Source organism: Tamandua tetradactyla, chromosome 1, assembly GCF_023851605.1.
Source record: "Tamandua tetradactyla isolate mTamTet1 chromosome 1, mTamTet1.pri, whole genome shotgun sequence".
NCBI classification, from domain to species: domain Eukaryota; kingdom Metazoa; phylum Chordata; class Mammalia; order Pilosa; family Myrmecophagidae; genus Tamandua; species Tamandua tetradactyla.
The window spans coordinates 150,312,417-150,339,282 of record NC_135327.1 but is presented as its reverse complement, the minus strand read 5'-3'; the positions used below and the strand labels follow the sequence as shown (position 1 = coordinate 150,339,282).

At 35.3% G+C, this 26,866-nt stretch overlaps 2 protein-coding genes across 18 annotated transcripts in view; one reads left to right on the top strand and one right to left on the bottom strand.

Annotated features, from left to right (window-relative positions):
• The window catches only part of IMMP2L (inner mitochondrial membrane peptidase subunit 2), a 980,891-nt gene that overhangs the window by 473,286 nt on the left and 480,739 nt on the right, over positions 1-26,866 (top strand). The gene's annotated exons all lie outside the window — the stretch shown is intronic.
• The window catches only part of LRRN3 (leucine rich repeat neuronal 3), a 39,145-nt gene that overhangs the window by 10,005 nt on the left and 2,274 nt on the right, over positions 1-26,866 (bottom strand). The gene's annotated exons all lie outside the window — the stretch shown is intronic.

The following is a 26,866-nucleotide window of genomic DNA, read 5'->3' as shown; positions in this document are numbered from 1 at the left end:
TGGGTTGAATGTTCTTTAAGGTTCCTTTGCATTCTAAACTTCTATGAAAGGTTTTTTAAAAAGTATGTAACAATTGGCTGTGTATAAACTAACTTATTTGATTTTAACCTTTGTGTGTTTTAATTGATCACAAGCTGATACTCAATACCCTAGTTATATGTCATTAACAAATGGCAATTAGTGAATTTTAGTCAGTATGAGCTATGAGCTTCTAAAGACTATAAGATTAATTACCTGCCATTATTCCTATTTCATTTTATGTTTATGTCTATGCAGTAGTAAATGAAGTAGAGAGATACTTTAGTCATCAAATTAAGGCGAACTAACCATTATGGAAGTAAATTGCCTGGATTATCCCTTGATCAAATAAATTAAGCAAAAAGGAATTATCAGAAACTATTACTATTAATATATGGACAATTTATTCATTATGATTTTTTTTTTTTTGCTAACTTGGAAGAGTTTTTATTAAGCTGATGCTTCAGTCACCTGAACAAATTTGGTGTCATTTAAAATAAGCACATTTTGGATGTCAGAAATTTTTAGCTGGAAAGGAGCATAAAGATCCATTGGTTAAAGAATCCTTAAAGTTTCACCCACTTTTAGGACATAAAAGTTCATAATCTAGATTTAATATTGTATTAATGCCTTAAGAAGCTCTCCTAGGTATTGTATAACATTGTGCTACCTTCCCAGGCCATTTTAAAAACTATACTGTCTCTCTAAGATTTAGGAAGAAAGGGAAAAAGCCACTTTGAACTTACTCTAAATATCTTAAAAATTAATAATTTCTTTAAATAGTTAACTTTTACCTTTTCATCATAAACTCTTCATACACTATCCCTAACAGAAATATGATAGGACTTTCTCAAAATGTGAAATTAGTAATCTAATTCCAATATTCATTTCCTAATGAATACTTAATTCAGCATTTGGGTTGAAGAGTCACTAGTTCTTTTAGCTGCATAGACAGCTGATGTTTAAATATCATTCATAATGTAATCTTGTATATCCCTTCTCTTTTATACCACACAACTTCCCTGTAATTTTTTGTCCTTTCATATTTTTACTCTATTTTCCCCTATGTAGACAGGTATGAATTAATAAAATTCAAGACATCAAATAGATGTATTTACCATTTTGCTTCTATATTACTGTAAAGTACTCTATGGCTATAGTTTATACAGTGGACTGCACTATTTTTTCTTTTGATTGTCAACTTATGAAAATCATAAATAAAAATATTTAAAATAAAAAGAATATGAGAAGAAAATTTTCCCTAGAAAGATCTATTGCTTCTCAATCTCATTTCACTTATGAAACCCTTTGTTCAAATGAAATCGTGCCTGGATCCCCAGTAATTGAACACAGAAAAGATGATCTCCTCTGTTTAGTCCAGGGAGGGGGAGAGGAGACTGTGGTGAAGGGGGTATATGGAAAGATCTGGATGGCACCCACCCAGTTTGGTCTCCCTGCCCATAGCATCTGACCCTGAAGGAGTTCCAAAGAGTTCAGTTTCTAAAGTGTCCATCTGCTCCCATCCTTTCTTAGGAATGAAGTCATGGAAACCCTCAGATGTGCAGTGACTCATGCAAACTGTTCCACTCAGGAGGGGTGTTGAACATTTGGAGAGACTTTAGGCCTTCTTTCTAAGACAAATTTCCCCACCTTCTTCTCAGTCTATGGATATGCTACATCAGATTGGCCTAGATGGAATAAAATTAGTCTCTCTCTGCATCCAAGGTGGGGAAACCCCCAAGTCTGACATGATAGCACTCAGCCTAGAAGGTAAACATTAGCTGCATAAGGGAGAGGGCAAGGAAGACAGAGATCCTCTTGAGGGAGGGTGTGGTGGGAGAGCTTAATAATACATTGAGGGCTAACGCATTCAAGGTGCTGCTGTCCTTGTGCTTTACATGATTCTCACAGGTAATCCTTCACGTAAACTCTTTTTGTAGATACTCTTAACCTTTTCATATGAGGCAAAAAGAGGTTAAGTGATTTGTCAGTTCACACTCACTCAGACTTGGAAGAGCTGGGATTCAAATCCCTTCATTCTGCCTTAAACCCAGTTTTAACTACTAAGCCCTCCTGCCTCTCAAATGTTTATTAAAATAGTGTCATTCATCTTAATATCTTTTCAGAAAGAATTTCCTCCAGTTGGAGGGGCACACTGGTTTTGTTTATTTATTTGTTTCTCTTCTTTTGATAGGAAAGTTCTATTCATATTAGCTGAAATTTAGAAGGCAGTTGTGTCCCAAGTGGAATGGGGGCTAGACTCAGAAAGCTTGTATTCTAGGCCTAGTTTTGCTGTATGATTCAGACAAACCATCTTGCCCCCTGAGGTTTAGTTTCCCACAAAATGTGGAGTTTGGGCTACATTTTTACTGTCATGTCCAAATTGATTGTTAATGTTGTATGAAATCCCATAGAGCTTTCTTACAGAGTCACATTATAAAGAAGTCTCTGTTTATTAGAGGAAAATTATTTTCATTACTATTCAGAATTTATGTACTAAAGTGTGTGTTATATGTATGCATATATTTTATGGACACTATCTTTTAGAGTGACTTCCTTAGATTCTGATATTTTCCGATTCTCAAATTTAGTATTTTGAAATTCTTAAACTGGCTAAGATTCTCCCTTGTCATAATGATAAGAATAGTAGGTTAAATAATAGGTGGGGGTTCATACTATTCTGTACCCTTGTCATATTCAAAATTTTATATTTTAACACAGAGCACATTAATGCAGAACTTAAATAAAGTCATACAGTATTTCCATCCCTCATGAAATTAAGTTCAGCTCATTCTTTTAAATTGCAATTAGGTCTTGCAATAAATTTATTTTAGAGAAACCAGGAATAACTTAAATAGCACAATTCTTTTCTCTCCTGAATCTTAAAATATGCTTTAGATAGATTTTGAGGGAATCTTGTACATTTTATCTTTTTCCTCCTGCCATTTACAGAATTTGTGGCTTGTGCTATATATGTGAAAATCACATCTATAGGGATAAAACAAAACATGCTCAGAATAGTTTCTTTTAAAAAGCATTAGCATGGCTGTGTTTCAGGAACGATAATTTGCAATTCAGAAATTATTCCTTTTTAATTTTATTTTAGAGAGTGGAGAATGAAATCTGAATCTCATATTGGTGTAGGCATTTCTGTATACTCATAAATGTCTAGCTTGTCATGATACTGTCATTTCTTATTGAGGAAATAATTCTGATATGTATTTATTTTTAATTATAGTTTTTGCTCAACTGAACCCTTCATTAATAGCATTATATGTGAAGTTGTTTTTGTACATGATTCGCAAAACAAATGATATTTCTAAGCTAGAACTTGTCTCTTTATGCTTGTATTTCTTCTATGAGCAGCTCTCCCTGTGCTGGGGAACTCTAATGCACAATATACCATAATAGTACTTCATTCAATATTATTTGAGAGCTAGTGGGTTTTGATTGCCTGATTTGCTTTAACTTCCCTTTTATCATTCCCTTGTTATTTAACATTTGTACAGTTCCAAGTATAGGCATATGTGAGGGAAAGCACTCATTTATGCATTATCCTTAATATTCATTCATCTTATATTGAAGCACAATCATCTTATTTTCCAAATTGGGAAACAAAGTAATGGAAAACTTCCTTCAGATTTTTACTGAACTATAAATTTCTATTTGGGTGGTGCCCCCTTGCTAAAATAGCAGCAGGGTACTGTAAAAACATTCAGACCCAAGAGTTAGGAATCCTTGTGACCTTTAGTAACTTCATTTGTAAAATGAGCAGGACCTTCAAGCTGTATAATTATGTAATTTTTATAATAATCTGAAAATAAATAGGCTCAAAATTGTTTCCATATAATATTTGCTAATGTGCAAACATAATGAAATGTTCTTGAACAAGTGCTGATAGGATTTACACAGAGATTTGATATCGTTAGGTTTATATCAGGTTTATTTACATGCTTTACATGTGTATCAAACAGCACTATTTATATAAACAGGTTCCTAATATCACTGGGATCAGAAGTTATCTATAAAAAGGTCCTTAGGATCTGTAAAAATTTATGGAATATTTGAAAATTTTCTCTTCACTCACATGTCAGGAACTGTTTATGTACCTAGGTAAAAGAAATAATTGTTCTCAGCGAAATGTAGTTTGTATATGTGTATACTGAGATACAGAATGAGATTCATTAAACTTATATACTAGATAAAGTTTCCCATCTTGTTCCAGTTTTTATTTTTTATTATTTTTATTATTTTATTATTTCTATGAATGATTGATTCATGTAGGCGTCAATTTGTATTTTAAAAGTTCCACATGTTGGGGCAGTGTGACCGTGGCTCAGTGGCAGAATTCTCGCCACAGAGACACAGGTTTGATTTCCGGTGCCTGCCCATGCAGAAAAAAAAAAAAAAAAAAAAAAGTTCCACATGAGTTAGGAGTGAAAGCGTCCCCAAACATGCATTCTTTGTCCCTTGATATTTTTAGTCTCCAAAAACATTTTCTTGTTGTCCAGTTGCAGTTTATTTGGGAAGCTAGTGCAGTGAGATGATTTTCAGGGATGCCATCTTTTTATCTTCAAAAGAATTTCCAATTAGATTTAGAGATTATTTCTCTGCAAAACTCCCCTGATGTATAATGGAAGAAACCCTTTTATTGTGCCTTGTAGTACAGTGGATTGGAAATGCAAATTTCAGGTAGATCTGCTTTCAATGATTTTACATTTCAGATGAAAGCATTTGGAGTAATTATCCAAATAATTCGAGCAATTTTTAAATCATTTTCTTCATCATTGGAAGGTAGCCAAATAACCTAAGTCTTTGAAGTCTCCATTATTTGTGTCAACTGACAATTGCTCATCTCCCTTGTCTTCTTAAAAGAAAAGAAATAAGCACAGTGATCCAGCTTGAGTGGACTCTGTGGATAGGTACATGGGGGCTGCCTTGTGCTTCCGGATCTCACAAGCACTGCTCCCTCTAGTGTGTTATACATGGGAGCATGGACCATAAGACAGGCACATATACTGAAAAAAAAAATCATTCTCTATTGGTTGTCACAAGTAAATGCTTTCATATCGCTCTTAGGAGGGTTGGTTTTTGAATAAGAGATATGCCATAAAAGTAGGGCAGCAAAAATGTTTTCATCACATTTGTACGCTTTGATTGAGTTACTCAGTTTGGCAGAACAGAAAGTCATTGATTTGTAAAGATAAGGAAGCCTCTGGAAAAGAGTCCAATGATGTACTATAGATAGAGAATGAAGAAATATTTTAGGTGCACTATTATTATGAAAGACCCAAAATTACATTCCAGAATAAGAGCATTCCCCTGACAGGAACTCAGAGTACATAATCTCTGGGTAGTTCAGTTTCTGTTCTGCATATAATAAAATATTGGGTCTCATTGCTTTATTAAAACAGCACAAATATCAGTGTTTTATTTTACTAAGAGTTGAGGAAATAAAACATATTTTGAGAGAATCTGAAATAAAATAAGTTCCTATGATGGAAGAATTTTTCAAATTCAATAAACAAGAGGCAAAATCATAGCAAGGCATTTTCAGGTGGGTTGTGGATCAGCCTATGCCTTCCATGAGTTCAGTGATGTCTGATGCTTTTCTGTTACTGTAGCTAAGCTACTGTAGCTAATACAGACGTGGTCTGTATTATTAGTTTCTTATAATGAATATGAGATTGCTTGTCTATCTTCAGTTGAAAAGTGTGCTAGATTTCCCACACGCTTTTTGACTTCCCCCATCTACTCCTGACATTCTGCTTAAAACTAACATTGCTGTTTGTGTCCAGGGCTACAAAAAAGATTTTAAAACAGAACAACAGAAACTCCATTGAAAGCTTTTAAAAAGCTTCATGAATTAAGGTTTTGAGTGCCAAAAGTAATCTTTGAAACAAGATATGGAGGCAGTTTTCAATGAGTAGAAATTTTTAAATCATTTTCTTCATCTTTGGAAGGTAACCAAATAACCTGTCGTTGCATCTTTCAGTGAGTGGAAACTCATGACTGTATAGTCCTGACCTCTTTCCCTAATACTGCTGTTGACAAATGATAAATATGAAATAACCTCCTGGTGGTACTTAGAAGAAGTCTGCAGGGACAGCCAGAATTAGTTCTTGGCACACCCCAGGTCTCTGAAGCTTTCATATTTGTTTTATGTGTAAAGAAAAGGCACTGTATGCAGGTTAAAGCCTTGACTTTCCTTCTCCCTGTCACCTAACTGCAATTACTTAACTTTAAAAGAACTTCACAATAGCCCTTCCCTTGGGGTTAATTATGTAGACTGCCTTTTATAGACCATCTTGTGAGATTTGGTTGCCTAAAACCTCCTTTAATTCATTTAAAATTATTATCGACACAGAGGGGCATGATTTGATTCACGTTATAACTGCTTATAATGAGTCTTATGGTGAATTATATTTTAACAAGTTTTCAGTAATATTTGAAAACTATGCTATTTAATAATTAGGCTACATCTGGCTAATGAACATTTGGGGGATATGAGATTCCCAAAAATAGTGGCATAGAAAAGGAAATCTGTACTATCTTATAAATATTGAATAGGAAGAAGTTAAGGTAGAAAGTTAAAAAAAAATGGCTTTTTCTTTGAAATGGAAAGTAGTATAATTTGTGATGCTTAACAAATTTTAATTTTGCCTAATGGGCAATATAGGCCCTTGCTAACATTAGATCTTTTACAACAGTCACTACATTGAAGGGCTTGGGCAATATGCCGCTTAATATTATTTTTTTATTTCGTGGTTGTACCTGGCTGCACAACCAGACATGGAAGGGGAATTCTAACTTCTAGTTGGGGAGAAAGGATTCCTTTAAAAACAAGGTTATACATTTCTCCCCACTTTATGCTTAGAAGCCTGGTTTTCATCTCATGTACAAATTAGGAGAAAATTCACTCTTTGGAAGAATTTCTTAGCAGATAATCTGTACAAATAATTTGGGGATATGTTTCAGATGATCAGTTTAGGCTGAGAAAAGTAAATGACTTTAAGTTATATTATAGCAGCTTTCCAGGGTAGCATTTAATATGTTTTGTGGATAAAATGAACTGTGTTTAATGCTGGATTTGAGTTATGAGAAGTGTTTGCTTCAGATAGGTGTATGATTCAAAACCTGGAATCCTTTCGATTTGGTATGGGACATTCGCCTAACTTTACTACTCCCATGTTCCCAAACAAAAGTATTTTGTGTAGTAAAGTTATTTAATTTACTGTTAATTTTTGTTCCAGGAATATTTAACATCACACACTGAAGAAATCTTCAGTATTAATTCCATAATTAAAAATTAATTTCATATTATGGAAGTTTCTTTGATGCTTAAAAATTATATTTTATACTTATTAATTAACATTATATTTATATTTTATTTAAAAACAGTCAGCTAGTAAAGGTTGCAAGTCCCTATGGACTTTTAGTTAAATAGATCCAAATTACAAAGAGAATAAAACTTTTTTCTGATTTCTGTTGTAATTCATGACCCTCTTTGGTAAAATATGATATAGCCTTATGATCATTCCTAGTGGTGTTTAGGATTTTGGGAAAATAGGTTTGTTTCAGGGGATAAAAGCTATCCTTAAAGTTTGAGACGATAATCAGACTGTATCTGGATAATGAAAAATATGAAGTTAAAAATTCTCGTTTGGGGATTTTTTTCTTTTAATGACTGAGTCCCATCCACTGTGTGGAGAAAAATAGATTAGAAAAAGAACATCACTCTCTCTGCTGTATGTGGTCTTAATTCCAATATCCCTGGACAGACAGATGGGGTCTCTGCTGCTTTACTTGCGCCTGCATCTCTTACTGCAGTTCTGACCTAAACATTCCGCAAGTCCTTGTCCCTTCCCTTCCCTGCCTGTCTGCTGTGATATAACAGCAGCAGCAACAAACAACAGGGCAGTAGTGGTAGCAGCTGTGACATGATACACTGTAAAAAATTCAGTTCAGTTTTCACATGTGGTTTTATTTGATTGTCCCAATAATCCTGTCAGCATGTGCAGTTATGCCCACTTTATAGGTGATGAAGTGAGGCTTAGAGAGATTTAATGAGTTGGTCAAGGTGAAGGTTTAGTCAGTGAGGGCTCCTGAGCCCTGATCCCAGGTCCCTGGCTCCATCGTCAGTCATCTTTCTGCGGGGCGGGGCTGCATAGGGCTTCCTATTACAGATACAGATGGACTTGATGCTGCCCTTTACTACTTAGATAAAATATCATCAGGTCTAGACCTATGTCTTATTTACTTCACAAGCATATACCATGCTGAGTTTTTTTCTTTGTACGATGAAATTATATAATACCTCTTTTCAAAACTTAAAGTGAATGGCTTTGCACACAGCTGGCAATGAACTTGTTAAATTGTATTGAACTCTGTAAGCACTGTGGTCATTTTAGACATTTGTTCTTTAATTTGGCTTTTAATCCTCCTACTCGGTGATAGCTTAGTCATTGACCACCTTACTTACTCCTACTCGGTGATAGCTTAGTCATTGACCACCTTACTTAAAGTATCTCCTTGAGTTATTCTCCCCATTTAGTGTTCTTTGTAGCATTCAAGATTATCAGAAATTATTTGCTTTTAATTTTTTTTTATTGCTTGTCTTCCAAAACTACAGACTGTTAGTTTCATTAAAGCAGTTTCCTGTCTTTTTTCATAGCTGTATCTCCAATGCCCGGCAAGAACAATGCCTGACAATGTAACTCAAAATTTTTATTGCATGAATGTCAGTAGTTTTAAATCATAAATTTCCATAAAAAAAAAAAAAAAAAAAAAAAAAAAAAACTTTGCTCTACAAGACACTCCTTGGCCACCTTGGTTTTGTTGCTCAATACTGCAAGTAGGCTATTGAATGATGATATAAACTTGACAAACTGAGAAATAAATGTTTACCAGCACTGATTTATATATCTGAATATGGATAAAAGGGAAAACTTTAGATTGTTTACATAGTACTAGGATAATTTTTTTTTTAATTAATGGAACTGCATAATATATTCTCAATGTCCAGAAATGCCATGAACTTTGAAAAATAATGTAAATTTTATATGTTACTCTAAAAAATGTTTTGATTTTGTAAAACAACAATAGTCAGTAATACAAATTAAGAAAATTGAATGTAAGTGTTGAAAAAAGTTCTCTAAAAAATGCTCCTGGGCTTGCCTTGGTGCTGATTAGTTTGGTGTGGCTGGGGGACTGACCAGCTTGTTGCTAGCTGATAGTGATGAAATGGAAGGTAATAATTGTGCAACAATCTGAGAAGTTTGAGTCTTTAATAAGACCTAGATTCCAGTAAAGAATCTTTGTGGGTGAATGATCTACAGCAAACAGAGTGTTTTCCTAAAATACTTTAGGACATAATAACACCCTAGTTCTAAAGAGATCCATATGCACTCTGTGAAGAGAAAAAGTTGATGCAAATGAAAACAGTATCTGCTTTGAATTGAGATTGTTCAAATATTGTTAGTACTAAGTTTGTAACAATGGATGCAGGAAAAATCCTAAGTCCATGCAGTGCATATGAATTCAATAAAATTTACTTAAAAATTTAAGCTCTGCATACTAGCTTTTATAATATCTTCAGAAGAATTGGAAATATATAGTATGACTCAGAACTTTGAAACACACAGCTTAACTGTTGCAAATAAATCTTTAGGAGTTCATTATTAGCCCACAAAATTATTGCTCACTAGATATGAAATAAGAAATCTGGTGTTTTGATATTTAATCAGAACATGAAACATATTAATTGAATCTCATATTTGAGATTATTACTTCAGTATCTTCACAATTAAAGCATTTGGCTTTTTAAAAATTCCATTCAGGGCGGGCCACAGTGGCTCAGCAGGTAAGAGTGCTTGCCTGCCATGCCCAAGGACCTGGGTTCTATTCCCGGTGCCTGCCCATGTAAAAAAAAAAAAAAAAAAAAATTCCATTCAGACAAAGCAAAATATGAAATGTTTATTATACATGCACAGAATATTTTTATTCATTACTTTGTGTCCAGTTGCCTTCCTTGAACGTGCTTATTTTGAGTTTTTAATGAGCAGAAATGTTTAACATGTAAGTACACAATGAACTAACCAAGAATTCTTTTTAGAAACAAAGGACCTAGAAATTTGAAATTGCCCATATTCCCTGTAACTAATGAATTGAATATCAACTATTCATAAAACAACGTTGAAAGGAAATTTCTGTCTGCTTGTAGGACTGGCATTACAACGTAAGGCAACTTTAAATGACTATAATTTAAATTGTCAGACTTTAAATAAAAGCTGTCTGTCATATTCTGTGTCGAGAGAGAGGAGAAAAGAGAAACAGAGAAAGAAAGGGACAGAGAGAGAAGAAGAAAAAGAAGAGGGAGAGGTCAGGGGAGGGGGAGGGGAGGTAGAGGAAGAGGGAAGAGGTAAAATGGGTTGAGAAGAAGAAAATCCTTGAGTCCCTATCACCCTTCTTTTCACATCTAGTAAGAGAAATTCGAAGTATTGTCTATTCATGAGAATCTGCAAATCACATTGCTGCTTAACTGTCTCTTCTGATTTAATAGAAACTTTGATTGCTTTCTAGGATTTACATCCACAATAATTGTTTTTGCATTTTAATATAGAAAAAAGTAGATTGAATAAATGCATAGCATATTAGAAATGCTATTAAGCAAATGATTCTACGTGGTATTGTAGAATAAATGTTTTCCTATTCTTTCCAAAACAAAACACACATTTCTCCAATTATTTTAAAATTGATTGTTCTCTGCTGTTGCCCAAGGAAAAGTGAAAAAATTTTATTTGTGTGTTCATGCCTTTTCTTTAGTATGATTAAATGGAGCAGCAGAAAACTAATACAGAAAACAGTGAGGTACTTTTCCCTCCAAGATCTGTAGGAGAAAGATCTTGTGGATCTTATCTACATTGTGGATATATAATGGTTTCATACACTAAGACTTTAATTCTTGTTGCCTTATTAATTGTTATATTATCAGTCTTTAATATCTTTTAGCAGCCACACCTCACCAATCCTTGCCCTGTTGGAGTCCCTACCTCAAAACAGCAAGTCCTAAAAAAAAAAAAAAAAAAGTAAGCCCTTTACTCAAGCCTAGTGTGGTGAGTAGCTGCTCAGAGAGGGGATATTTTTTAAAATTTATTTTTATAAATTTTTATTGTGAAATATAACATACATACATAAAAACAATAAATTTCATAGCACATTGTAACAAGTAATTAAGTACGGATTTCAAAGTTTGGTATGGCTTATAGTTCCAAAATTTTAGGTTTTTCCTTCTAGCTTCTCCAAGACACTAGAGACTAAAAAAAAAATCGAATCAGCCAATCTCCTATCTTTAGGGGTATTTGGACTATGCTCATTCTAACTTTTTCATATTGGAAAGGGCTATCAATAATATAGGATAGGGGGATGGATCTAGGTGATGTTCTGGAGAGGCTGGCCCCTCTGGGATTTAGGACTTATTTGGCCTAGGAACCCATCTGGAGGTTGCAGGTTTCTGGAAAGTAATCATAGTACATGGAACCTTTGTAGAATGTCAGAAGGGGTTTTTGGGTGATGGTAGTGGTGGTGCTATAGAACCTATCTGGTGGTTTGTATGTTTGGTTTTCAGTGGAATGTTTTCCTTAGAAAGCTTTCTCAAAATCAACATGCTTCCAGAGAGAAGAGACTTTTAGTGTTTCAAGGGCTGATAATTGAGCTCTTTCAAAGCAGTTGACCTTTATCCATCAGACCAATAGCTGGACAGTTTAAAAAGTTATCAAACTTGCCATGCAATAAGGAGAAATAATGACATTTGTCAGAGCTCTAAATGTTCCACGTGTTTTTGTTTTTTAACATTTTTAATTGTGAAAGATAACATATTACCCAAAAAGTAATAAATTTCGAAGTCCATTTTAACAAGTAGTTATGGAACAGATTTCAAAGTTTCATATGTGTTACAGTACTACAATTTCAAGTTTTTCCCTCTAGTTGCTCCAAGACACTGGAGACTAAAAAGAAGTATCAATATAATGATTCAGCAGTCCTACTCATTTGTTAAGTCCTAACTTCTCTGTTATAACTCCTCCTTCTTCTTTGATCCTTCTCTCTTTAGAAATTTTTGGCTAATGGTCATACTAACTTTTTCATGTTGAAAAGGGATGTTGGCATTATGGGGTAGGGGAATGCAGCTGGTTGATGCTCTTGGAGAGACTGGCACCTCTGGGTTTTGACACTGAGCTGGCCTAGGAACCATCTGAAAGTTTTAAGTTTCTCAAAAGTAAATTCAGTGCATGCAACTTTTGTAGTATCTCAGATAGAGCCCTGGGTGTTCTTAGGGTTAACAGGAATGGTGCTGATTGGTGTTCCCAAGTATTTTTAACTTCCTTTCTTTAAGGTCACAAGGGAGAAGTAAGTAGGTAAAGTGTGTTTTTTCTTTTCTTTTCCTTCTCATTTTATTCAACATGTAGGTGTTTATTTTCTTGCTCCAGTGTGCAATGATACTGATAACATTGTGTGTTTAAAAGTCCTGAACAAATCTTGTGAGTGGATTATATTATGTTACTATTTTGTTGCTATAATAATTAATGGTCTTCTTATTTTGAACCTTGCTCATATTTTTGGGTTTAGAAAAATAAACTTGCCCCTGCTGGTGCTTTAAGAATTAAGAATTACACCCTTGTTGTGTTCCAGAGAGTATCAAGCTTGGATTTGATACCTAGATCGGAGGAATTAAATTGACTAAAAGAGCTGTCAATTGATAAAAGTGGTAATGCCATAAAACACAAGGGTCCATCACATTTATGTGATTCAGGCAATCTGTATCCAGCCCTATTCTATTTGTATGGATTTTTTTTTCTTTTCCCTATTTGCATAAATTCTTAATATACATAATGTAAGTGCAAATGACAGAAAACAAGCCCATTTTTAAAGCTATGAGAAAACAGACCTGCTGTCAGGAGATTTGTTCTACTGGGTGGGAGGAACAATAAAAATACATGCTTTTGTGTCTTAGAAGGTACTTGGAGAGTTGTATTTTTCACCCCCAGCACGTGGCAGTTGCCACAGCAACCCATTTTTGTGACTTGCAGAATAAGGGAGCAAATCAGATGTAAATTGTGAGTTAATAAGTTTCTGTATGTCATGAAAAATAGTAACATATGTGGTCTCATTTGGTCAATTTATTTACTTTTTGGTCTTTTTTTTCTCATCCATTCCATTCAGCATACTCTTCTGAATCAATATTCTATTTTTCTTGGTACACAGTTTCTCTGGTTCATATATGGCATTAACTGGAATAACTAGAGGTCAGATTCACAAAAGTTGTTGCAAAAAGGAGGTTATCTGACATCAGTTTTGTAATTTTTCAGCATATTGACAAAAATTCTTTGGTTTATCTCATGAAGAAGAATCAAATTATTTTTTAAGGGAACTTTAAAATGTTCTGTAATTATTTTGTTTGGAAACACGTTTGCAATCTATTGAGATAAAAATACATTTTAGTGTCAGTTAATGTGGAAATACAATTCGCTGTGCACTGGTTGCTTTTGGAAGTCTCTGGCCTGCTTCTGCTCTCTGAATTCTAGCGCGCACATCTACATGTCGGACTCAGCTCACTTCTAGCAGCTATTGTCTCTTCAATTTCCCTTCCTTCCCTGTTCCTTCTCCTTTTCCTCCTCTTTTGTCTAGGAGATTTATCCCATTCTTCCTGCTTTTGCTTTCATCCTTAGTGTTTCAGAAGTCATAACCCTCTCCTTCCAAAGACATTTCCCACTGCTTTCAGTGGAATGACAGCCTGAATATTTGTGTGCATGTTTTTAACGTGATAAGAAGTATGGTTTACTGGGAACACGTTGATATCTCTTCCCCTGCCCTTCTTTGCAAAGTTCCCCAAATTTCCCGTCCCTACTCAGGACTTTTCTTTTACCTACATTTAAAAATCTCTTTCTTCAGCATTTGTTCCCGAAAGTCAAAAACTGAAAAGATTATGTAGAGGGGTTAATGATGGAATTTTTCTCTTTGCACTGTTTAAAACTATTACTGACTCCCTGTCACACCTCACACATCTCAGGTCTTCTGAAATGAGCTCATAATGCAGGTTCTGAACATCAGGAGGGTCTGACATGCCCCAAATGGACCTTAACATTAATGGCAGAGCCTTAGCAACAAAGGTGAGACAAACAACTATGACCCAAAGACTGAGTGGCTGCTGTGGCAGGAAGCACTGATGGAGCCGGGGTCCAGAGCCATGTTGTCCTCAGCAGAGTCTGGTCTGAGGAAGACACAAGGACAAGCAGACTGACCATAACTGAATTTCCAGGAGTGCCCTCAGACCAGCAAGGCCAAGCCCTGGAGAGGAATATCATTGAAAGCCAGGGTGCATAAAAGTGACATGAATCTGAATGTTTGACTTCTGGTAGAGATTATAGATTATCTGTGTACATGTTCAGTATCAGCATCATCCTAACATCTCTGGGTGGGAAGAACAGTTCACTGGAACTCTGAGGGATGTTGTCTGAACTTCTGGGAGGGATAAGAGCCAGTCACCTAGATGTATGGAGCTGACAGTCTGGCATTCTCACCAAGGATGTGCAAGTATTCACATAGGCCCATGGTGGACTGTCTCTCCCAACAGAAGTAAAACATTTTATGCTGAGAGCCAAACACACTGCCTGTCCCATAGTAGGTGTGCAATAAATCATAACCTATGCAGTATCACCCTATGTACTGAAGTGGATCTCCAGGACTTTACTAGATTAAGCAAGAAAAATAATTGACATTTATAATAATGCTTCAGAGTTAAGTTAGTGTAACCTGAATCACAGTAACACATACTTTATAATGATTCAATCTAATAGAAGTGTATTTCTTATTCACAAAATGGTTTTGGGTGGTTATACATGTCATTTGAGTGGCTCTCACAGTTTTCAAGTCCTGTACTCCATCTGTCTTGTGACTCCCAACTTTGAATCTCAACGTTGATTGAATTCAATCAACGGGAGAGGAAAAAGCATGGAAAATGGCACATAGGAGGTATTTAGGCCCACTCCTTGACCTGGCATACAGCACTGGGAGAGAAGATAGTCACTTAACTCCAAGGGAGAGTTAGAAATATAGTTCAGCTGTTTTCCCAAAGAAGGGAGAAAATATTTGGTTATACAGTTAGTGGGCTCTACCATGGTCAGCTCCTCTGGCCACTATTTCCACATACACCCTTTTTCCCACAATTAAAACACACACACTCACACACACACTCGCCTCTTCTTAAATGGGCCACCCTACCCCCCCCAAAACAAACAAACAAAAACTATTGCTGCAACCAAACTGAGTAGTTTCATATATAATATCACACTCCCCTTACTCTCAGGAGCAATAAAATTAATGGCATTATTTACTAAACTGATAGGCTAAGGACAATCAAAATAAATAAAACAATGGAGCGCTATCTATGGATGTGAGAACACAAAGGTGGTATTTGGTAAATTTAAAGGAGATGACAATAGAAATAGTCTTTGCTCTCTAAAATAATACTAAGTTGTGATTTACAGAACTGAATATTTATGGGAAAATAGACCCCAGTGGGAATGGGAGAGAGAGAATTATACGACTTCTCTCTGTTCTCTGTCTGGGCTTCTTCATCATTTTCATCTCTGCAGAACAGGCTCAAAATGTGAGAAGTGGAAGGCATGTATGTGCATGCATGATGGAATTGTTTAGCAATAGGTGTCATTTCTCCTAGCAAATCTGGCTTTCAAAAAGATTGCTTGACAATAGGCCCAAACCAAGATACATGATGGGTGTGTGGGGGGAAGTGAAAATGAAAATGCAACTTTCCCCCAAACACAAATTGTAGGAATACCACTTTTCAGTATTCCCACCTTGACCCACACTTAACCCCAAAATTTCTGAATAGCAAGTGAAAATGCTTTATCTTACTTTCTTGCTCTATGGCAGTCTCAGAATGGTGTTTAGTAGAGACAGCTTAGTGACTACGGGCAAGGACTTTAGGATCCGATGGGTGCTGCTACTACATCACTGTTTGCCCAGCTACTAAAAGGTAGGTTTGATAGTACCTATTTCATAGAGATGTGAAAATAAATAAAATAGTGCTTTAAAAGTTCTTAGTGCAAAAAAATTCTCAGTACAGCACCAGACATAAAAAGTGTAATCACTGTACATGAGTTTATATACATCTTAGTCACTACAAATTAATAATGATAATAGTGATAACTTAGAATTAGTTATAATAAACTTAGTTTTGAGGTAAAGATGTGGGAACAGGGGAAATGGCAGAGCAAAATAGACCCACTTGAGTGGTATTTTGCTCTGATTTCCATAAATCAGAGTTTTACTTGCTTAGATTTTTCCCAAGTATTTCTATGAAAATAACTTACAATGTACCACGACAATTGTCATCTCAGTTATATGGCATGTCTTCTTAGAAGAAAATTCATTGGAAACTAGGGACAACTAAATGTGGCTAAACTTGATTGAAATGTTTATAAACTGGTAAGAACCAGTAATAGTTGGCAAAGGTTAAAAAAAATTGCAGCAGTTGTTTGTATGCTTGAAAATATATGCATGTGTGCCTGAATACATACATTAAGCTGGTATTGGAATAGAGATATAGAAATGCATTTGATAACATAAATCTACAAAAATTCTATTACAAGTTTTATAAATTGATGAATAAGGTAGTTATTTCTTCAGTTGAGGGTACATTTTGGGGAAAACATAGAGTCCTATAAAAATTCTTAAAATTTAATTTAAACTTCACTCATTAGCACCCACAGGAAGGGTTTCTTAAATGAGAGATAAATGAAAACAACCTCTGTGAAGTCACTATTATCAGTGTACACTCTCTGATCTTAAAGAAGATCATGTTGTCTTCCGCAGTTTTAAACTTTTATTTTAGCAACTCAGGGTCTTGAGTGCTTACTCTTTTGAGAGGAAACTTACAACAAGCTTTTTAAAAAGTTTTTAAAAAATGAATTTGCAATGCTATTTTTTAATTTCAAAGATTGTGATTATATTCTGTATGAATTATAAAGCGTTTTAGCATTTCAGCAGTGAAGATTAGGGTGGGATGGCCTTAAGGCCTTTTTAATTTGTGATAGGATGCCCAAGAGAAGTAGAAATTTCTGGTGGAGTAGCACAAAGAAACTGGATCATTCTATTTCTATTTGGATAACTCTGAAACTTGCCATTTCTATCACTGTCATTCTTTTATTTGTGGGTTTCCATTTAACAGTTTTACATTTTTTGTTTGCCTGACTGAAAAAGAAATCTATAGCTAAAATCACTTTAGGGCTCAAATTCAAAACCCTAGTTCCAAGTAATTAACATGCTTAATGCAGCAAAGCAACAACAAACACATTACTGTCATTAAAATGCCAATCTTAAAAAGGCATCTTGAAATGTGGCTGGATGATCAATGAATTGGGCTTCTGCCAGACTCCAGCAGCTAAGGGGTAATACTCTGTACCCTTTCACGGAGAAGGCACTGCCAAGTTTCTCTATACTATTAAGTTTGGGAACTTTTGGTCATCAAGGTGCTTAAAACAAGCAATTTATTCATAGGGGAATATGCCAAATTGAAAGTGTTGTGTAACCAAGAAAAACCATGCCCTTTAGTTCTGATTCAATGTTGTAGGGTGGAAACCCTTTTGATTAAATTACCTCTCCCAGTTGTGGGTGTGTCCTTTTGATGAGATTATCTATAGGACCAAGTGGTGTGCCCAATTGTGGGTGTGGCCTTTTGGTTAGATGGAGATATGACTCTACCCATTCAGGATGGGTCTTGATTCATTTACTGGAGTCCTTTAAAAAAGTAAACATATCAGAGAAAGCTCAGAGCTGATGCAGACGCTCGGGGAACGATTGCTTCAGATCTGACAGACACATGGATGTTTGGAGATGCTTGAAGTGCTGACGGTGAGAGCATATTCTAGACAGGGGCAGAGCCCAGCAGATGTAGCCATGTGCCTTCCCATGAGATGCTAAGCAAGCCAGAACCAAGAGTTGTGTTCCAGAGGAGCTAAGTGAAGGCGCACGGGCACTTAGAGTGGAAACCACAGGAAACAAAGGCTAAAATCAGTGGAACCCAGGAGCATGGACTCACCAGACGCCAACCACTTGCCTTCCCAGCTGACAGAGGTGTTCCAGACCCACTGGCCCTTCTTGAGTGATGGTCTTGTTGGTGCCTTAATTTGGACATTTTCACAGCCTTCAAACTGTAAACTTGCAACTTATTAATACCCTTTTCAAAAGCTGTTCCATTTCTGGTATATTGCTTTCCAGCAGCTTGACAAACTAAAACAGGGAATAAGGTCCAAACACTTTGAGGCCCTATGATCACGGTCAATGTGCTGTGAAATAAATAAACACCAGGCGGGGATTACGTCACCTGGTTTCTGGTTCCAATTATGTCTTTAAGTAGTGGGGTCACTTTGATCAAGTGACTTAATATCTGTAAAATCTATACCAGCTCAGTGATTCTGTTATTCCAATTCTTACTCCTTGTATTATTGAATGGTATTTTGAAAGTAAATCAACAGGCAGTATAGAATTAATTCATTAATTATGTTAGCGGCAGTTTCTAGATGACCTTCAGTTAAGCCCCAGGTGGAATGTGTTGTAGTATTTGGAAATGAGACCTCATGAATACTGCAGGCAAAATGTGTCCATTTCTGGGAAAATCGCTCCTAAGAATTATAACTTATTACAGACATTATCTGAGAGCCAAGAAATGACCATACATGATGTATCTCTTTAAATTTACAGCAGTAGAGTTAGAAATAGTCTCACTTTACTACATATTAAGAATATCCTCTTAAATATCTCAGTCAGATCATTTACAATCAAACCCCTAATTTACCTATCCATACTCTAGTCTCAATCTTTGGAAAAATATAGCACAATGTACCAACTCTGTACCTACTGTATACACATTCAAGTAATTGTTTCTTGCAAATAAGCAGTTTTTTCTAAATCTACAACAAAATATGGCAGACAATGGACAATGAAAACTGACTTGACTTTATCCATTAGTTATGAAACTTCGTGCAAAAGGAAATCACTAGTGATTCTTAGGTGCATTGTCAGAGATTCTGAAATTCTGCATTAAAAAAAAGCTCACAAGTGAATTTGATGTAGTTCGTTACAGACACAATCTAAAACACTCTGCTTTACTATATAAAAATAAAGCAAAATATACAGTGTATATAATAACCTCTAGACAATGAATGTGTTTAACCATACCTTTGAAATATGGTGCCTTCAATAATCTTGTTGGAAAGGTTTCTTTTAGATATGCTGTGATAAATCTAAATGAATAACTGACATGATTTTATCTTAGAATATCTCTGCTTTCAAAGGCTTATAAAATTCTCTATTAAGTAAAGAATAAAACATGAAAATGTAATATGAAAAGTCCAGGCTTAAGTGGGGTTAAAAACCCATGTGATTTGTTTACAACCTATGTTTACATACTAACCCATGTGATCAACAAAGTCAAATGATCTAATTCTGAGCATATTTTCATGTTCCACGGCCACTGCCTTCAGTGTGGTGTGGGGAAGGAGTATGTGATCAGTTGAGGAGGAATTACTGTTCCAATAGAAAAAATTCTTTCTCAGCACATTAAGCCTATACCTGTTTACCATCCCTCCTAGATGTACAGAATACCGAATAATATAAAGAATTTTTCAAATGCATCCCAATTCTGGCAAGCAGCACTCAAGGGAGAAAGGATAGGGTTGAAATATTGTTCTACACATTCAATTTGTAAAATTTGTAAGGAAAACGTCTCAGTTCCTTACTGATTTCCCTTCCCTAAGAAATGATAAAGATCTTAGATGTTCATAAGTCCTTCTGGACTTAAACCATGATCATTTTTTTAAATATACATGTCACACAGATTAATGAGAATGTTTAAGCAGAGAATCCATAAGATTTTATTTTTAGATTGGCTGAATTATATTAAGTTGTCATAATATTATTCATGAAATAAGATTATACTATTCAAGTTGCACCATGTGGTAAAATTGTAAAGTTTTATTAATTGTGTTATATAAATGTGAAATTGTAAAGTTTGATTATGTTTTATAAGCATTCTGATCTTTGCTGAGGTGCTGAAGAGTATAGAGAGATTTTGTTGTTGTATAAAAAGTATAAAAAGTAAAATGCTTACAGAAAGAGAACTACATAAGGCTTATTTTAAGAAATATGTGATAGGGGAGGCATAACAGCATCATTTTTAATAGAATGGACTTAGTTCAGATCATGACCCTACACTGTGCAAATTTGGGCAAATTCTTCTTTCCCGCTTTAAACCTTGAATTCCTCATGGGGTTGCGAAGTTAAGTGAGATGAGGTGTTTCTAGAGGTTAACCAGGGCTTAGGCTGTGGTTAAGTATTAAATGTTGGCCAGCATCCCTGTCCAACTCTTCTTTTTCCCTGCACTTCCTCGTTGTTGTTGTATATGCATAAGAAGTAGCAGGAAAAAAGAACCATCCAAAGTTTAGTATAAAATTATCTATGCCATTCTTCTTAATTTCTTACATGTTTTAATTAACTTAGGTTATCCATATTGCACACATATTTTAATGTTTTGTCACCTTAAAATTGAATTTAATTTTTCAATTGTCTAATTATGTAAATTTTTATGTAAAAATTATGTAAAATTTTTCTTAAGAAGCACTTCATTCTAAAAAAAAAAGCACTTCATTCTGAAGAGAAAATGCAGGTGGACCTAAGTTCTTTAAACCCAATTTCTAATGTTGGGAGCCTCCCCAGTAACATTTTTGTCTTAAATTCACATTCAGCTTTTTCTATGTAGGACAGTCAAAATGAAGGGCTCCCCTGATAGCCTTTTGAGGAGGTCACTTAGCAAGAAATGCTGAAGTTTTACAAACAGCTGGTATCCAGCCCTTCTGCTGAAGTTTTAGGTTTGGCTCAGCATGCTCACTTTGAAAAACAAATTACAGCTTTCATCAATTAACTTTGTAGAGCTAGCTTATTAATACTGAGGAGGATTTATGAATTTCATTGAAAACTGATCATTACTAGTAGTGGAATAGTATTTGCCTTCCTTGTTTAAAAGAGGAAAGAAAGGAACCATGAAAGGATTGTTTTAAGTAATGAAAATTGAGACTTACAAGCTACAATTTGCATTTCCTCTTTGTGCCAGGTATTACATGGTATGAACTCAGATAGCATGTGATGGGAGCATGTTGAAAGAAGACTATAAAGTTGCCAGTTCACAGGTCTGACTATAAACAGAACTGCAAACATTATTTTAGTTTATCAAATGAATAGCAGTAATGAAATATAAAGGAGTAAATCATCAGTACTGACTCAGAAAAGAAAAAAAAAAGAAAGCATGAATGAGTTTTTCAAAGAGGTAATATCCTAGTATGATCAGAATGCATGGTATTTGAAATGATAAATGGGGATATTATAGATTTAGTAGAGAATTTGAATCCTGAAAGACCGTATAGACTAGTTATATTTAGGCAGTACCTATGAGAGGCAGTGTTGCATTGTGAACAAGCATAGAGTCAAGCCCTCCTAAATTCCTTTTTCTCTTCTGCCTTTAGTGGTGGCAAGTTGTTTTCCTTATCTGAGGCTTATTTTCCTCATTTTTGAAATGGGGTCAATAATAGTACTTATTTCATATGGCTATCATAAGGATTTAAATAAGAAAAAATGTATATAAAGTGCTTAAGCACAATGTTTAGCACAGGAAATGCTTGTAAGAAACAATATTATATCATTTTCTTAGCCCTGCAGGGATCATTTAAGAGAGACTGTGTGACTTGAACCCATAAGGTATCTATTGATTTCTATGTTAAAATGTTCATTTTAATTCTTCGTTTCTTTGACCATTTTGTCTAACAGCAGCCTATTGTGGCAAAATTTATAGTGTAAATGAAAAATGAAACTTTGATATTCACATGGAATTTGCTTGATTGTTAAAAATAAAGTAATTGATTAAGGAAATGGAAGTTTGGCAAAAACCTCACTGACTTTTAATAGTTAGTTGAATATCATCTATGACAGTCTTTCAGCAACTGTAATGCTTGTGTGAAGAGCGCACTGGTAATAAACGACATTGAGAGGAATGAATACCAAGTATGTTTGTTAGGTGAATCCATTTGTTCAGCTAGTCATGCAACAAATTTACCTGTTGGATGAGTGCCGTCAAATCTCATCTCCTTTAATGGCAGTTTATATGCTTTTCATTCAAGAGTTGCTATGCACAGAACTTCTAGTTTTGTATGTACTTAGGATAATTTCTCTGCTGCATATGATGGTAGCATTGTTTTGTCTTTTCATGAACTACATGTTCCTTCCTATTATACTTTCTCTGCAATGATTTAGGATCATAACCTGGACTAAGTCCCACTTTTGCTTTCTCTATTTTTGTTGTTGTTGATGTTCTCAATGCTTTCGGCAGATGCAGTGTGAAACTATTAATCCTTTGGTCTTGGCAAAAATAAAAATATAATCTGTCCAAATATATTTGGAAATTATCTCCTGCAACTACTGAAATTTCAATAAAGGCAATTGTAGTCCCATGTGTTCTACAGATGTTGAATACTCTTTGTAGCGCATATTCAGTATTTGGTATTTCTGACTTTCGATGAAAATAAGAATTAAGCATAGAGCACATAAACACTGTAAACAACCAATGATGACTAATATTTCCTAGGCATATAAATATAGCGAGGAAAATTTTCTAATGTTATTAAAGCCAATATGAATTGTATCTCTAAATATATAAGTGCATATTTTAAAACATTTTTTTACTTTTTTTTTTCCTTAACAAAGTAAATTGTAATTTAGTTGACAATATAATTTAAATGACTTGACCTTTAGTCATTATAAGTCTGTAAGATATTATGGAACAATTTTTATGCCAGTGGAATGGATATACTAAAATATTTGCCTTCATTTCATTATAGTCATTTTACTAATTAAATTTAGTAATTTTAGAAAAAAATCGTAATAACCCCAAATCAATCATTTCCATGCAGTGAAAAAAAAAAAGGCCTCTTAAATATCTGCTTCAGTGAAAATAATCCAGTGTCTTTGGTAAGTGTTGTGAGTTCTAACCCTCCCTGAAAGCTGCTGTTTCAGCCGTGGTACATTAGTGAGCTTAGTCCCAGGCTCATACATTCCCCTGTTCCTGGAGTCCCTGCTTTGTACATGTCAGGAAACCCTGCCTCCTCACTCCTCGGGGACTTAGATCCCAGGGTTTCAGGCCCCTGGAAATAGAAAAAGCTGCCTGTTGATGCAGAGTCTTTAATTCGTGGTCCGTTGGGGGGGTCAGTAGGACTTTTTGTTGCAGAAATACAAAATGGTGAAAACACTCCTTTTCTGAACAGAGCAACTCATTAACTGTGGAATGTGTCATCTTCAAGAAGTAAAGCATGACATTACAACTTTTAGAACATACGTTTTAAGGATTTTCATTTGTTTCTGAGGACTGTTATTTTGAATAGCAAAATCTCCCCTGGAAAGGACTCTCAGAAAAATGTGAATAAATTTACTCACGTTAAAGACTTTGTCATTAGGGCTTTTGACCTCATTTTCTCCTTTTGAAAGGCTAACCAGGAAGGAGATGCCAAAGAAAATGCTTTTTCGCTGACACTCATCCACTGACAGTGCTTCAAGTGACTTGGGGGACTTTGTTCATAACTTGCCAGCAGTCTAGAAAGTCCCTGAGAAACTGACTCATACAGTTTCATCAGATTTTTCAAATTTTGCCAAATACTTGTTTATCAAAGTGCCAGTGCTGTCAGACAAACATATGGATGAGTAGGTAGAACAACATACAAACGTTTTCTCTGAGAATAGCTACTGTTGTGCTTTTCTTATTCAACTTGAACATAACATTAACAGTGCCTTAAATTAAGGAATACAGAGTTTTATTTGTAAAAATTCATCCACGTATAGTGTGGTATTGTGCAAAGGACATACAATTCAGAAGAATGAGTCCAGAGCGGGAGTTCAAGAAAGAGGCAACAGATGTTTACTAGGGATTTCCCAAGTGCAGGTGGCATGATCAGTACTGTACCCAGGCTAGCCTAGGTTTTGGAGTCAGAAGACCCCAGCTGTTCCACACACTAGCCTCCTGACCATGGCGCATCTCTAACCTCACAGAACTCAGTTCCCAATCTTAAAGGAAAGACCATGATCATACCTACTTTACAAAGATGTTGGGAGATGCAATTGACATTAGGTAAAAAATGTTCTGTAAACAGTGTAGTTCTAAACAAATACTCACTGTTTTATTTTTAGCCTTCTTTACTTCCCCAAAAGTTTTGAGTCAGTTAGTTACTATTAACCAAGATTTGGAGAGCACTTTTAGAATCAGAGAAATGTGCAAAAAATAGAAAAGAAAAGAAAAGAAATAGCTTTGCATAATTAAGGAAATCTATGTCATTACCTACAAAGGCTTTCTCTGTTACTTTGGAAATGAAAAATTTATGGAGGGAAGGAGCGATTGTTATTATGAGAATATGCTTGTTTTCCAGTGAGGTATCTAAGTGAAGCATGTTCCTGGAAATTGGACACAGGAGATGAAGAGGGCACATATAATGCCTTAAAATATTTATAGTGAAACCAAGTAAGAAAGGATGTGGAGAGTCACTTCAGATTTCTGGGAAAAACCTAAAATTTATAGTGGGTGATCAATACTTGATCGTTTTAGTGAGGGATAGCAGTATTATTACCAAGATACTTTAAAAACAAGGCAAAGATGGATTTGCAATATTTAGGTGTTATATACTTAACAAATTATTACTGCTTTTTAATTAAATGTCTGCCTTCAAGAGTACTTGATTACATGGATAAACATTTCCTTATGTTTTTTACATCAGCACATCTCTTGCCTTTAAAAAAAATTAAGGAGCTGTCTGATATGAGATAAAGATATTAAACCCTTTGGGCCTCAGTTTACCTGTAAAATGAGCATTTTAAGACTTGCTACTGAAGGTCCCTTTCAATCTTAAAATTCTATTATTATCTGAACACATTTTCCCGTTCTTCGCTTCCCTTTGCTGAAGGTTAGATGTTTTATTGATAGCACCTTAAAGAAAAAATATCTGTCCCGTGTCATACCTAAAGATGAATGAAAGGAATAGCAAACAGCTGGGTACAAACTTGTCAATTATGCAAATACAGTACATGACCTGGTATGCATTATACTTCTTCACAAAGATGTGAAGATTAGTGTTATGTCTTCTGTGCTAATTCTGTATTCAATGACCTCTAAGTAGCATTTATTGAGATCTCCTTCCACCCCTTCCATGGAGTTAAAGAAAACATTTTCATTTCTCACTGTTAGTTTTTACCATCCTCTGGCACCACCTACTTTCTTAATATTAGAATTTGATTTTCTTTTACATTTTGGCAGAAGGAGTAATTCTTATCAGGTTCCCTTGATGGCTTCCCAACTGTATAACTAGACTTCACGTTATCAAAGGAGAGTGAGAAAGGAATTCACTGAGCCTGGGCAGGACCTGTGTTCAGATGCCACACAGCAAAGCTTCTCCAAGTCCTGGTTGCATAGCCAATTTCAGGGAGCTTTATCTTTGACTGTGCTTACAAGATGCACTGATACATTGCCCAGTATTTACCTGCTTTATTTAGTTTACTATACCATGGAGTGATGCATAAGTAGCTAATCCCTTAGATCCAGATCTATAAAGGAGCATTATAGTGGCTGCAGATGTGTCCAGTATATCTCCAGATTGGCTGGAGTGACTTTATTTTAAATTATTCTTTGGAGACATCCTTACTGAAGCTAGAAGGAGGGACTCATTTTTTAGCATGCTATGAGCTTCTTATTAATGACCTCCTTTAGGTTCATCAACAGATACCTCATCTCTGATGAGCTTCTGGGGCTGCTAATTAAATAATAACAATTTAAATTTCATTGCGTGTATGTGTGTATGTTTTGTGTGTGAGAGAAATGCACAATCCTTTCTGATCACCTTAATTAGTTTGGAATAAATATGGCTGTGCCATGGTACATAGGAATTCTCCACCAGAAAAAATTCAGAGTGAGGAAAAAAGTAAAACAGAAAACCCATTTTGGGCAAAAGCTGTAGGTATAGAAAGGACAAAGATGCAATGAAATACAGTTAATGTATCATAAACTGATCACCTTTTCCATAGGTCCTTAAATCGCTGGCATATACGATTTAAGCATAAAGCTAGTAATGCTGTCAATTAAGCCATTAACAAACCCAACAAGCAAAGGAGAAATTGCACCAACTCATCAGCATTCTAACTCGGCATGTGCCTATGAGGAGCGACACCCTGAGGAAATGGTCCTTTGAAGCTTGTCATGGCAGAAAGCTATTATTTCTGATATAGCTACATGATTGGGGAAAACTGGTGAAGTCTTCCAGGCATGTTTATGTCCATCATCTGGCATTGGTAGATGCTGATCAAATCACCAAACTCACTGGGACACGTTGAGTAAGAACACCAGGGCCCTCCAGTGCCTGCATTTTTCAGATCAAGTGGGCACTCTGCTGATCTCTCTAATCCACAAAATATGTGTGTGAGCTTTACTGAGGTTAGAGAGGGAATCCGTTCTCCTTACGTGTTATTGATTGCAATTTTGAAATAGGCCAGGTAAGATTTAGGAATGTGTGTTTTGTAATGGAGAGATTCCCCCCAAAAAGGTCTAAGGAAAATGTAAATCAATACTGCAATGCTACATTTTATTGGAGTTTGAAATCGGGAGGTTGAGTATCTACTTAAAGCTTTTCCTTTTGGTTAAGAACTTAGGAGCAACCTCAAAATATTAGATCTGTTCTTCCGTGTTAGAAGCAGC